General features: G+C 35.1%; 1 long non-coding RNA gene across 2 annotated transcripts; it reads right to left on the bottom strand.

Annotated features, from left to right (window-relative positions):
- Nucleotides 1-5,621: 5,621 nt before the first annotated feature.
- Nucleotides 5,622-13,582, bottom strand: LOC104593505 (uncharacterized). Of its 2 annotated transcripts, XR_016083570.1 has the most exons (6): nucleotides 13,405-13,582; nucleotides 13,140-13,284; nucleotides 12,673-12,729; nucleotides 6,097-6,158; nucleotides 5,966-6,006; nucleotides 5,622-5,859 (listed from the first exon to the last, which is right to left on the bottom strand). It is a non-coding gene; the product is annotated as an uncharacterized LOC104593505 (long non-coding RNA). The 2 variants fall into 2 exon arrangements; XR_002022533.2 differs by having other exon boundaries at nucleotides 13,140-13,582.
- Between the last annotated feature and the right edge of the window lie 993 nt (nucleotides 13,583-14,575).

The raw sequence follows: 14,575 nt of genomic DNA, 5'->3' as shown, positions 1-14,575 counted from the left end.
TTGATTGATCAAAATCCTTGCCATCTTTTTGGCATCATATAGTTTTTTCCTTATTCCTTTCGGCTTTCTTCTTTTAATTTAGGGATGAGTTCAAACTTTAAAGATATGAAAAAGGGTTCAACTATGATAATGGAAAGATATAATATCGGAAAATTTATCACCAATCAACCAGTATAAAAAAAGATATGACCAATCATGTGGTATTCATCAAAATTTACAGGGTGCTTTGATTGGTCAAAGATATTCAGATACCATGTCTTTTAGATATCATAGATTTTCCCTAAGAAAAAAGATGTAGTCACATAGTAAGCCTTAGGGGTGTTGTTGACAAATGTTAGTTTTGCCCAAAACCCGCCACTTCACCAATATATTGGAGCGACCCATTTAGTCCAATCTAAGGTAGTAAGCCTTAGGGGTGTCAATGGACCAGTTTTGGATTGGACCCTGTCCAAACCAAAATCAATTTGGATGGATTGAACAGACCAATATGATATATCCAATTGGACCAGTCCATATTGGATTGAACCTAGTCCATCCGTAATAAATTTTATATTGGATTGGATTGGATTGGATTGAACCAATTTCTAATTTATTAATAAAAGATAAGAATATAGGTATCACGGGACCAGGTTTAGATTAGAATTAATCTAAATTAAAACTCATTTAAACAGATTGGTTGATTCAGACATTGAATTTGACCGATCCAAAATGATCATTGGAATGAATTGGACGTGGTCCATTCACATTGGACTGGATCGGATTGGACCAAATCCGATCCAATTGACACCCCTAAGCCTAGTACAATCTGATCTCGCAAGTCGCAAGTCGCAAGAGAGAGAGGAGCTAGTAAGATACAAGTATCGCATATATACCGGTATATCCAATCCAAATCCGTTTGATAAAATACCATTTGAATCTCTGGGCCAAAAATAAAATAAAATCATTTGAAAATGAAATTAAAGGAATCAAATTGGGATTTAAGTACTACAGATTTAAGAAAATAAGGGAGCAAGCTTGATTTGCTCCAGTCCTCCATCAATCCAAATCATCTACAACTGTAATTGCAATGTTGAGCCAATCCCAATACACCACGTTAATTCTTCATCAATCGGGCACTGAAGATTGTCAGTTGTCTTTATCTTCGCACGAGGATCCAAAAGGCAAAGGACGTTGCTAGTACTGATTGGCCAATCAGGTCATATTGACGAGTACACATGAATTTCCAACTCATTTTTTTTTATCTTCTGTCTTTAGCATCATAATCATAAAAAGAATAAAGTTCATCTTTTTAAATTTTAATCAACATTTTTACGCGCTGAGTTCAGTTAATGGGCTGTTAATTTTAACATCAGTTGATGGACTGACTTAGCTACATCCCCAGCGAAACCGAATATGAACGTGTGGTGTTGGGCCTGTTTTGTTGTGCCTGTAGTTCTGTACAAGATATTGGGCTTCATCGAAAACTGGGCCTCTCTTTCGGCATGATTTAAGGGGGGAAAAAAAAGAAACTGAAGATGGATTGGCCATGGTGGCCACTGGCCGGGCTAGTTCACCTCAAGGGATTAGGATTGAAACTGCTTTTTCTCCTTTTTGGACCAATGATAGATAGGCATAAGCTAGATCCTTATGACTCGGATCTTCTCCTAGGGATGGCATTTTTTCCCATCCCCATGGGAACCCGACTTCCTCAACCCGATGGGGTCGGGGATGGAAATTGTTTTGGCAGGGTGGGAACAGGGATGGGGATTAATATGAATCCCCGACCGGGGTCGAGGTCGGGGATGGGGATGGGGATTGAGGTCCCAGCCTCTAACCCCGATTATGTATATATATTATGTATGTTATATATTAAATATATATTATTATGTTATTTATATTATATATCAAAATATATTTAAAAAATTATTTATAATTTAGATTTTTTATTTATTTTAAGTAAATTTATTTTTCAAATAAATATTGTTATTTAAAAAAATTCGGAGATTGGGGATGGAAGATAAATTTTATCCCCAGCGAGGATCGAAGACAGGGACGGAGGTTAATTTCATAATCGAGGTCGGGAACGAGGAAACACAACCATATAATGGGCTACATAACCAATCATAACTGAATACACCAATATTTTTTTTTACACATGAAACCCACATGTAGATTTCAATGCAAATTTATATACAATTACTAGAAAAACGATAGATTAATATATAGCTTGGCTAGGTGTTTGATACCCTAATTTTCCATAGTGTCAATAATTTTACCGTTGCTTCTCTACATGATCTTCTCTAGGCGAGTCTAAATCTCCTGCCCACAAAAACTCTATCTATATGGCATCCAGCCAAAAATTGAGAATATCCATAACTATGTATGTATGTTAAATTCATGGAGAGATATTCCTAATATGCATTTGGATGCTCGTACTTTAGAGAATGGTTCACCAGGGCAGAGTCAGGAATTTTTTTATGAGGGGGGACAAAACTTATGGATGGGCCATAGAGGGAAGCTTACATAGAAAAATGTATTCAGTGTGCAGATTTTTTGACCATGGGGGAGGAGGGCGCCATGATTCCCCCGAGTTCCCCTAGCTCTGCCCCCGATAGCTCAGTTAGGAAAAGCTACAAATACAAATATATGAAGTTCAAAAACTTGTATTTTGTGTGTATTTGTACTGTATATATTTATATTTGTACTCCTTCCAAGTTGAGCCTAGGTAGCAATTTCTTTTTCTAAACTTTAATTACTTAACACAATCTAACTGTTCGGCCGGAACTAAAAAGTTCAATTTTGTATGATACTCAAAAATAACTTTGGCTTTTCTACCAAAAAAATATAAGATTGGATTATGATGCAAAAAGATATGATACCAGAAAAACTTATAACCAATCAACCAGAATCATGAAAATGATTAACAATTAAGTGGGTTTTCATCAAAATTTATTCCGATTTTTCCTGCATCATAGATTTTTTTTTTCTATTTTTTTTAGAGAGAGAGTGGGAGACACGTGAATCGGTAGGATATGTGTTGAAGATGGAATCCAATGTTAGCGAACCAAAAGAAAAAAAAAAAAAAACCCGAATTAGAGGAGCACATTAGGAGTTGGGACTACTACCAAGTACCAACCTGTCACCAATATGGTTCAGGTTCAGGTTGATCTGGGACTGTCATACCATCGATTTGCTCATTTGATTCTTTTAACTTATAACATTGTTCTTCTTTTTATTTCTTTTCCGTATTTCGTTCATTCTTTCCTCTTGTCTGGAAGGCAACAAAGATTGAATGGTTCCAAACTAAACGGTTCAATTGATAAAAGCCAAATGGTTTAAGTTTAAGGTGCAGCCCAGTTCTCCGGACGATGCTTTGAGCATTCAAAATGATTTCTCACCAGTAAACCGCTCTCAAGTAACAAGGAACCGTTGGAATGGTCGAATTGGAACTTGGAAGTTTGCCTTGTGGCTTGTTCTGCAACACCAGTCACCAACCCCCTCCTCCATTTCCATTTTCGTCCATTCCAACGGTCAATTCTTCTGTTCATCATATTTTCAAACTCAGAAGTCAGGATCTAATTCTAGTCGTTACAAATTCGTCAGAACTTTGGCAGAAACAATTGAAGTAATTAAACCCAGGTCGTAAGCTGTTACATCTTCCAAATTTATTCAACAATATGTGGAATTTAGAACGCATCCTTTTGTTTTTATGTTAGAAGGTGCCCGTAACTTGTGCTGCCAGCAGGCACCATACCCCTCTCTCTCTCTCTCTCCCCCCATCGACTGAGTGACAAACGGAGAAGACGCTACATGCTCCAGTTCTCAACGCGTTTTAAGAACCTCGAAACTGGTGGAGAAATGGAGAGAGAGAGAACACGTAAATGTCACTTCTTGCACCTCCAATGCAGGTTGTCGCCATATAAATACTTAGAAATATTATAATAATAAAATAAAATTCTTTTCAGAAAGAAATAAGAAAAAGGACGTCCTTTCTCCCTTGGTATTATGTCCTGCTTTCTCTTCTCTGCCCGGATTCCACGACGATTACCCCACACACCTCTCTCATCTGTGTCTGGGTTTTCGTTCCACTCAAACACACTGTCACGTACTCACAGTCACCTCTCTTTCGGACTGTCTCTCCTTCCCTCCCTTCCATGGATAACGTAAAAGAAAAAGATAGAGGAGCAGTTGAAAAGAGGAAAAGGTAAACAACCTTTTCTATTAGCTTTTTGCCTTTCAACCATGTTTAGAGTCATGATTGAAAAAGAAGATACTCTCTGAGGAGAAAAACAATTGACAAAAAGTAAGAGCAAAGCTATAACTTATGTGGATGTATTTTCTTCCTCTTCACAGACAAACACAAAGAAATAATAAACCATCATAGGCCTCGAGTTTGGTTTCTTCTATTATTTATTCAATACACAGTGGGTGCAGAAGATTTGTGAATTCCTTTCTATTTTTTACCGAATAAATAAAGTAAAAATCTAAAAATTCTAGCTACAGCATGTCAAGTGGATGAAAGTGGTCAGGACACTGGCTAGTGGCTGCCAGGGCTCTGTTCTGTTTCTAGATTAGCGTCTGCTTGTGCGTGCGTGTTTGTTCAACATTAGAGAAAAAGCTGTTGCAACGTGATAAACGGTGGGGGTTAATTAAGTCCCCTTATAACTTCACGAATGATGTGTCTTTTCTCGTTTTCTGAAATCTCTAAATAAGCTACCTAATCAATGTTAATTAGTATCACTATAGGAAAATTGACTTTTAGCAACGGATAAAATGGTTGCTTGAAGCACCCAAAAACCGTTGCTAAAGACTTCTATCAACGGATTCACAAGGGACACAAAACCGATGCCTCTTCCACCGTAACAATAGGTTCTCGCAACAGTTTCCGAAAACCGTTGCTAAATCTATTATTTAATTACACAAACGATTGCCAAAGTACCTATTAGCAACCATGACTAAAAACATTTTAAAAAAGAAAATTAATCCTTTTATTGCATCGGTTTTTCACAAAAACCGTAGTTGGAGAATCTATCGCAACGATTTTTCATAAAAATCGTAGATAGAAAATGTCTATCGCAACGGTTTTTCATGAAAACCGTAGCTAGAAAATGTTTATCGCAACGATTTTTCATAAAATTCATAGCCAGAAAATGTCTATCGCAATGGTTTATAGAAAAAATCGTAACTAAAAAATGTCTATCGCAACGGTTTATAGAAAAAATCGTTGTTACAGAATGCCTATCACAACAATTTATAGAGAAAGACGTGGCTACAGAACGCATATCGCAACGATTTATAGAGAATTGTTGTTACAAAATGCCTATCGCAACGGTTTTTACAGAATGTCTATCACAACGGTTTATAGAGAAAGTCATGACTACAAAACGCCTATTGCAACGATTTATATAGAAAACCATTGCTACAGAATACCTATCACAACGGTTTATAGAGAGCACCATAGTTATAGAGTACCTATTGCAACGGTTTATACAAAAACCGTAGTTAAATAATACCTATCACAACGGTGTATTATAACCTGCTATAAAATAATTGGATGGTTATCAACCATTGATATAACCTGTTATAAGATAACTGTATATAGTTATCAAACCATCAATATAACTTGTCATAAAATAACTACATAATTATCAAATCATTGATATAACTCGTCATAAGATACTTGTAAATTTTAATTTTTTTTCATATGCAAATGTAAATACAAAAAACATGTAACATTTAATTAAAGTAATTAATATTTCCAACAAAAAAGTAATAACATGATGTTCTTGTTTTTAACAATAAAAAATAATAAAAGTGTCAAATGTCTTCAATGTCTTATTAACTTCTCCATCAATAATTTTTCTATCGTTGTGTAACCTCCTTTTCAATTTGTAAAAATTGAAAAACGAGTATAAGAAACAATAAATAATCATTTCATACTATCCAAAACTAAATAGTAAAAATTAATTAAGTATAAAATACTTACCAAAGCTGTAGGCCATGCAATGTTGTATCCTTGTACTTGTCCTAAAATTTTAAAATTTTCAAATGATTTCATTAAAACAATGTTCTGGATTTACATAGTTTCAATAAAACTAACAAGATTTAGGTACTTGCATCTTTGTTATGATCACTTGTCCAAGCAATAGTCTAATACTACTTTGTGCTCCAGTTGAATACTAAAAAAAAAAAAGAAACTTAAAATTAGTTATGGATTGCATGTGGAATATTCAAAGTAAATTAAGACATGAAGCAAAATAAAGTAAAATCCAAAAAAAATATTAATTGTTCTGATTTTATGTGTCAAAAAACTCAAAAAGGGATTCAATCCAACACCAATAGGTATGTGGGGTTTTTAAATGGATTAAGCAACATCTCATGTGAAGAGTATCCCCAACCCATTGAACCAAAACCCTCAAGAAGGAATCAACAACACATCCCATGGAAGCTAGGGTTCTTTGTTCTAACTAAAGAAAAAGAAAAAGCCAATGACATGGTAGGAAACTTGGGATCCTTGTGCAAACTGAATCAAAGGGACCGTCTTGATCTAGAGAGAGAGAGAGATGATTTCTCTAAGACATACTTTAATCCAAAGTTATTCTTCTAATCAAAGTCTTTGTAAGCTTTATCTCCAGCCCCAAGTTAAAATGACAATATGATAACATTAAGACCATTCTACAAGTGATGAGTTGGTCAACGATAGGGACACAAATGCTAACCTAACTTTGCAAAGAACAAGCATTAGTTTCCCTGCACAATTTGGCAAAATATCTCCATGTCCCATACCTACCAAGACTCTAGTTATGTTTAACTTCCTCATCATAGTTTAATGTTTACTGCCAAGGAAAGATACAAGAAACCATACCCTAATATGAAATGATGATTATTGAGTTGAAATACATTCATTAACCAAAGTGCATGTGATGATTTCTAGAAAATGAATTGCTAATGTAAGGCTTAAAGGGAAAAAATGATGATACCAAATAAGGAAAAGAAAGAAGATCAAAGTGATCCATCGTTCTTCTCTATGGAAATTAAACTTGGAGATGCATTTTATTGGACATATATGCAACCAATTGCTGCAGGCACCTATGAATGAATATGTATGACGATGGCTTAAGAATAGAAATGTACTTGAACTTCATAAACCACCAAGAAATCTCATTAAAGTGGCGGTCTACACTCTACAAATCCCTCCACAATATGTGCCCTTTGACAAGTAAAAAATGTTTTTCCAATAGTTAAGTTAAAAATCAGAGTTATTCATTTTGAGAGTCTAATTAAATAGAAAACTTGGGTGAGGGAGAAAATCAGGCTTTCAGATTTGAAAGTAAAGAAGTCATTAAAGTAAGATAAGAATATAAATCAATAAAATATATATAAATAAAGAAAGAAAACCACCTGATTAAAAACAGGTTGAGGTTGGTTTCAGGAATTAGTACACAAATCTCAGTGGTTGATTGAAGTTGCCCTTGAAATCATAGATTTTGTTTTATTTAGTCCAGTTCATAAGAAAAAAATCAAGCCCTGCAAATCTAAAATATGAGTAAATACAAAAAAGGCTTTGTAGAATTTTGCATAGCTGTATTAAGAAGAGAAATTCTATAAGTAGTAAAGGGTATTGATTACAGTTGGAAATTGGAGAAGCTTGAGTATTGCTTCTCCTGTTGCAACCCATAGATTATTGATGGATCTGATTTGCTGAAGTCTTGCTTCAGAATCCCCAGTGGTTTTGATGAGACCAGCTTACTAATGTAATGCTGCTGGTCAACACGGATCCATGTTTTCTCTAGTCAACCCAAGTCTTGCTTCAGAATCCCCGTTGAAACTTGAAACTAGGGTTCCATTTGTTTATAGTGCAATTTCCTTTGCACGAATACAAATGAAATGAGAGTGTTAACGAGAAGAGTAAGAATGTAACTTCTGATTCATTTTGGCTTTTGGGTATTTGCTTTACTTTGCTTCAGGTTTTGTTTTACTTCATCAATATTACAAAGACAAAAGAAGCCAAAAGCTGAAACAACAAAATCAGATTTTGCAATCCCATAATTTTGCACCACTACAAATGAAATTGGTGAAGTGCAAACACTCTCTCTTTCTTTGAAGCTCCTGATTCAAAGAAGCTTGTCTCCAAATGACAGTGGCGTCTACAAAAACTGGAAAGCACTTTGTATGATGTTTCCCATAAATGTTTATGCTGATTTTTTTTTTATTTGAATCATCATACATTAATCACATAATTATTTTTATTTGAATCATCATTAATGTTGAAAAGATAATTTGTTAAATGAATGAGATAGAGAGATCTAGCATTTCAAAAAAAAAAATGAGATAGAGAGATCTAGCATTTCAAAAAAAAAAAAATGAGATAGAGAGATCTAGCATTTCAAAAAAAAAAAAAATGAGATAGAGAGATCTAGCATTTCAAAAAAAAAAAATGAGATAGAGAGAAATTAAAAGGATGATACCCTATATCTGCTGTTGTGGAAGCATGATGATACCCTATATCTGCAAATCAGAATTTACATGAAAACCAGTCCCACTCGTAGTAGTTACTGAATATTTGGTGGGTTTTACTGTTCAAGTCATCAGGCTTCTTTCCTAATGGAGAAACAAGGGTAATGAGGTGCCTTCTTAAGCAGCCATGTTAAATTAAAAAGATAGGGACCCATCATCTAGATAGGTCTCACTCTAATTAATAGTCAGCAAAGAAAAAAAAAAACAACACAATGAAATGACATTATATAATAAAGCTAAGCCTTGTACCAGGTATATGGGCTGGCTACATGAATCCTGTACCTCCAATTTCATGATCGAAGTCCATAAAAGTTTGGTATAAGTTTTGCTGGGTGCCAACCTGATACAAACCTCCTATTTTGGCTTCTTAGTGTGGTCTGCTATGAGTAGGAAATATGGCTCCCCTACAACCTACTAATTCCAGGAGATGTGTCCAGTTTTAAATCTGAATTCTACCCAAAATCCACTAAAAGGTTTTAATAATATGAGTAATTATATCATATCAGATATGATCAAATCCATATCTGATGATTTTGTAAATGGATCATCCAAATCCTAGATATTTGGATTAGATACCAAATAGAATTTCAAACTTTTAGAGCCCTAGGTATACTAACTTGACTTGGGTATAGGAATTAGGCTAATTTGGCCAATAGAGTCAAGCTGAATTGATGAAGGTCAGAAAAAACAAATCACCCCACCAGGTAATCAAAGAGATGTTTCTCAATTTGACAAAACCTAAGACCTTTTGCAAGTATTCTTTAGAATTCCTATCTAGTATTTGAGATAATTAAAGCAAGTTTCTGACTTCAATTCTATTGCATAGGTCAGTGCCTTGTCACTTAGAAGGGATAACTTTTTTATAAGTCACGGTGTTGGGTTAGGCATCCTTACCTTGCCACTAGGTAGGTGAATAGTTTCGATGTATATATACTTGATGATTTATGTATATAAGTTAGTGTGAGAGGGATGGGACTATGGGAGGTAGGATGATGATGAAGGATGTTTCTTGTAAAACATTACTATAACATGATGTCCATGTTACATGTGCATAAGGGCGGGTCCATATTAAATCCAACTATGAACTGGTTCATAGTTGAATATTCACATTCATACAAACAGATACCATTTGCAGCTAGTTAGGGTCAAGAATCTCAGTCTGAAAGTTGGGTTCGGGTTGACCTCAACCAAAACCAACTTTGCCCAATTTGCACCTATATAAGTTACCAGTATGGCCAGCATTTTCTGTTGTGGTAGTCCTACATAGACACTAAGAATAGCTTCTTTGCTTTAGTCATTCTTATATGAAACTGCTTTTGAATTACACAAAGCAACTTTTGTTGTTTGCAAGTAAACAAGCAAACATATGTGAAAAGCCAATTCCATATGTGAAAAACAAAGTTAGAAAAGAAAAGTTAGAAAACGTGTAGATCATAAAACAGAACAAACAAATCCAATATTTGATCTTCAAATAAATAAAAAAAAAAGTCCATACGAGGGAAGACAAGGAAGATCATCAGCAACATCATGAATTTGAACAAAAGAGGAAAAGAGTTTGTAGAAATCAGAATTTAGTAGTAGTCAATTGCAGGAAAAAATAAAGACAAGGTAAAAGAAACTCAACAAACAAAGCAATGGGCATACTGGGAGAAACAAACAGAAACCATTAAGTATGGTCATCAACATCATTATAAAAGGAGAAACACAGACGATAACAGAAAATAGAACATGAAAACAGGAAAAAACCTGATGGGGGACTACTACGTGCTTTTAGATACAATAACCGCAACACTAAGTACCATAGATGATTGAATTCAGTAGATATGCAGGAAAGCATAAAAATCAAATAGATAAATGGAAGAAGAAGAAAGTTAAAACACCTTGAGGGTACCCTTGCAATGGTGGCATCGGAAACAAGCCTCGGTGAACTTGGAAGGAAATTTTGACTCTTATCTTTAATTATTAACATCTTTGTAACACATTGGTGCTAATGTGTCGGATACTAAGAATCCCATGGTTCAAATAATACTCATAAAGTGTATGTGACTAAAGCTTTCTCGCGGTTGAAAGATGGTTTAGGGGAATTCCGGATCTGATCCATGTTGGGTTGGGCCAAACTTCAAATTAACCAGGCCCTAGCCATAGGCTAAAAGATACATCCCAACGCCCAAGCCTGGACCAACAGTGGGCAGGCTCAAATACTCATGATGGAGGCTGGTATACGAGTCTGGACCATCAAGGAAGCTGGTTGGTTCTAACCACGGAAGATCAATTGGACCCTGGGCCATTGGGCCTAGAAGGTTCCTGCCACCCCAAATGCTCATCATGGGACGACAGCAAAGTGGATGAAGAGTTAATTGGATTATAATCTGATTGACAAACAAGTATTTAAAGCCCTAGGAGAAAGAAAAGCAAAGAAGAAAAAAGAAGAAGAAAAAAATCTCAATATAAAGAATCAACCAAGTTTCAGACTTATCCAATGGTTTCTAGCTTTACTAATCAATCTACTAATCCTGATCAATGGTTGGAAAGCTCTACTTTCCACTACTAACAAATATATGTCTGTCTGGATGATTGAATCAGGATAAGAAATGTCCAAACTGAACCCAAGCTTGATTTAGTTGGAGCAAGGACAATCCCCAGAGGCTGTTTAGGTAAGATGGGTCCTCATTTGATGAAAAAAGGAGCTACTAAGTGGGTTATGTCGGGTTTTCAAGACTGGACCAGACCCTGTTGTCATACTTGAATCAGACATAAAATCAAATGGACCACTAAGAGTATAAATATAAATATATACAGTGGTTACAGTACAAATCAGAAAGCTCAATCCAGTATTGCAGGTAACATTTCCGGGTTATTAGCACATGAATTTCCTAGATATATCATGACTCATGAGGATCAAGTGTTGCATTTCTGCACTCACTCATGGATGCAAATGTCATGAAATGTTTCTTCATTTGACATAACCTTAGACTTTTTGCAAGTATTCTTTAGAATTCCTATCTAGTATTCAAGATAATTAACGAAAGTTTCTGACTTCAATCTTATTGCCTATGTCAGTGCCTACTCACTTAGAAGGGGTACCTTTTTTATACAAGTCTGAGCTTTCTTTAGTAGTGTCACAGACCTGCCGTGTTTGGAAGGAACTCTGCAAACTGATGCAGAGTTTCCAATTCCTGCAGGGTTTCTGATTCCTTTTTCTCTAGGTTGTTAGAAGGATTGAAATTCTACAACTTGAAAACTAAAACTAGAGAATAGGATGGGCCTCAGGTGAATGAAGTTTTCAGTCCCATAGTAGGGAGTGAAACTAATTGAAAACTAGAACATGATTGATTGTGAGAAACTGAGAATTTGATAATCTGAGCTTGTTCATTTTAGTAATCCATGACAGAAAATATTGAAGTATTGGCTGGTGTAGTTGGTGGGCTGCTTGGTCTAGGAGGAGGCTTTATTTTGGGCCCTCTTTCCTTGGAGCTGGGCATCCCTCCCCAGGTTTGTTGCATGCCCTGTTCCTGCAAGATGTTACTCTATCTAGTATTGGATTTCATTTCATACCTTAGAAGTTCACATTAGTTTCATTTAGTTCTGAACTTATTGTATTGATGTACAGTGTATGGATGGGTATATAGGGTACTGAGAACAGTCACTTTGTGCAAAAGAAAAAATATGCCAAAGGTTAGGTCTATTTGTATCCAGTCTACCTCTCCCAATATCCTGAATAGGCAGGACCATTTTTTGGTAATGGCCCTTTTTATTTTGAGTATATTCTATATTTGATAAACTTGGCAATCAGCTAATATAGTAGTCAAATAGTACTTGTTTTAAATGATAAAGATACTTCTGTGTATTAGTTTTATCATTAGAAGTAGTGCATTCTTTTCTTTTCCAATCATCAAACATGAGCCTATTCTTCTCTGGAAGTTTCAATTTTCAAATATTATGACTTGAACTCAAGCCTGACTATAGTGAGTTTTTGTGCAGGTGTCAAGTGCCACATCCACCTAAGGAAACAATAAACAATGTCAACATTTCCAATGGTATGATGACTTGGAAATGGAGACATTGTGGGACTGTGTCCCCCACTACAAGAATCAAAATAGATTCTCTTTGTCAAAACAATTAAATAGTATAGAAAAACACACAAAAATAGTCAAATAAATTAATAAAACAGATTACCTTGCTTTTTCCGTTACTGCAGACAAAGACAACACTTAAATCCACTTTCAACCAAGCCTGTTCAACCACAATGACACAATTAATTTATTTTAAACAATACAAAACATAAAAAAAAAGAAACTTTAACCATTGACGTATCTTGGATATCCAACCTCTCATTGATGTATTGTTTCATCGAGATCCAATCCAAATCACGATGTAATTTTCTTGTTCCCAATGGGCCTCTTCAATTCTTTTAGGTTTATGCTCTACTCCGGGTAAAGATATGCCCAATTTCAATTTGCACATATAGGACAAAAGATCCCAATACCACTTTTTTTGTTTTGTTACGACTTCCTTTTTTTCTTTTTTCAATTCATTTCATGTTCATGTCTTCCTCTTCCACCAAAAATTCGACATTGGCATATGAAACTAGAAAAAATGCCCTAAATAATAACCTTAGAAATGATTTGCGGCTGTCATCTTACCACAACTCATTTTGCGTAATTGGAATGCCCCTCTTTTTGCTTCACAGAGAAACCCGATTCTAGTTGCACCATTCGACTGAAAGAATGAGGAGTGGAGATATGCAAGTCGCTTCTTCACTCTTGTATTTGTATCCAGGTATAGGGTCTTGCTTGCAAGTCAGCAAAGCAAAAATTTCGACTGAGAGATTGAGAGATTGAGAGATAGAGAGATAGTGCGAGATAGAGAGATCGAGACAACGAGAGAGAAGGGGAGGTAGAGAAATACCTACGGTTCGTTAGTGAAAGGTGCAAGCTACAATGAAAGTGTTACAGAGCACAGGAGATTCGATAGCGTGAAAGACAAGGGAGGGGGAAATTCGAAGGGGCGGCAAGAGGGAAACCTTGGATAGAATAGGGTTAGGGGTGACAATGGACTGGGTTTTACAACTATGGTCTATGGCTTAAGGCCGGTCCAGGTGGGTTAGCTTTCTCAAGCCTATCATATTTTATTTATATGTAATATAAAATAATATATATATATTATCTATAATATACATTTATTTAAATACATGTGGGTTAGGTCGGGCCCAAAGTAGGCTTAAAGTAGCCCTAGGCCCGACCCTAAAATTTGTGGCTCTACTACATGTGAGCAAAAATAAAACCAAAAAACCCATTAAAATCAAATCGAAAAATCGATTTAATCAAACCGACCGGTTTGGTTTTGGTTCAATGTTTAAAAAAACCAAAAGTATCGGTTCAGTTTCGGTTAACCAATATAGAAACCCGACAGTTAACCAAATCGACTGGTATACATATATTTCTATATATTTTATATATATTTGTATATTATATATATCTTATATTTTTTATATATTATAAATTAATAAATATGCATTATATGTATAAATATAAATAAATATATATTTATAATATATGATATATTATTTATTATTTAAAATATAATATTTTATATATATTTAATAATATATATTATAAAAATTAAAAAATTAAAAACCGATGAATCAAATCGACAATTAACTGAAACGATCAACCGGTTAACCGATTGACTTCAGTTTGGTTTCGATTACTAGTTTTCCATAAACCGGTAGTACCGGTTCTGTTACAAAAAAGACACTGTACCGTGAGCACCCCTAGCTCTACTAAGGGCCTGAACTTCGGTTAGGATTGCAAATGAATTGGATTGGATTTGATATAAATACATTATAAATTATATAACTTAAAAAAATGATCGATCGGATCAAACTTGATAACCAAGTACAAAGTTATGACCTCTAAAAGTTTACATACAAGGTAAATTAAAAAATGATATAACTTTAAAAAAATTGGATGGTTACCTAAAGGCAAGACCAATTCATCAAGGAGTGCGGAGTCCTAGTCAAGAGAGTTAAAGGAAAGGTGGAGTTACAGGCATACTTATAGGGAAGGCAATGCGACTG

The sequence above is a fragment of the Nelumbo nucifera genome, chromosome 3 (genome assembly GCF_055504915.1).
Source record: "Nelumbo nucifera cultivar China Antique chromosome 3, China Antique-T2T, whole genome shotgun sequence".
In the NCBI taxonomy this organism is placed as follows: domain Eukaryota; kingdom Viridiplantae; phylum Streptophyta; class Magnoliopsida; order Proteales; family Nelumbonaceae; genus Nelumbo; species Nelumbo nucifera.
The sequence above is the reverse complement of the archived record's forward strand: the minus strand, read 5'-3'. Positions and strand labels throughout refer to the sequence as shown.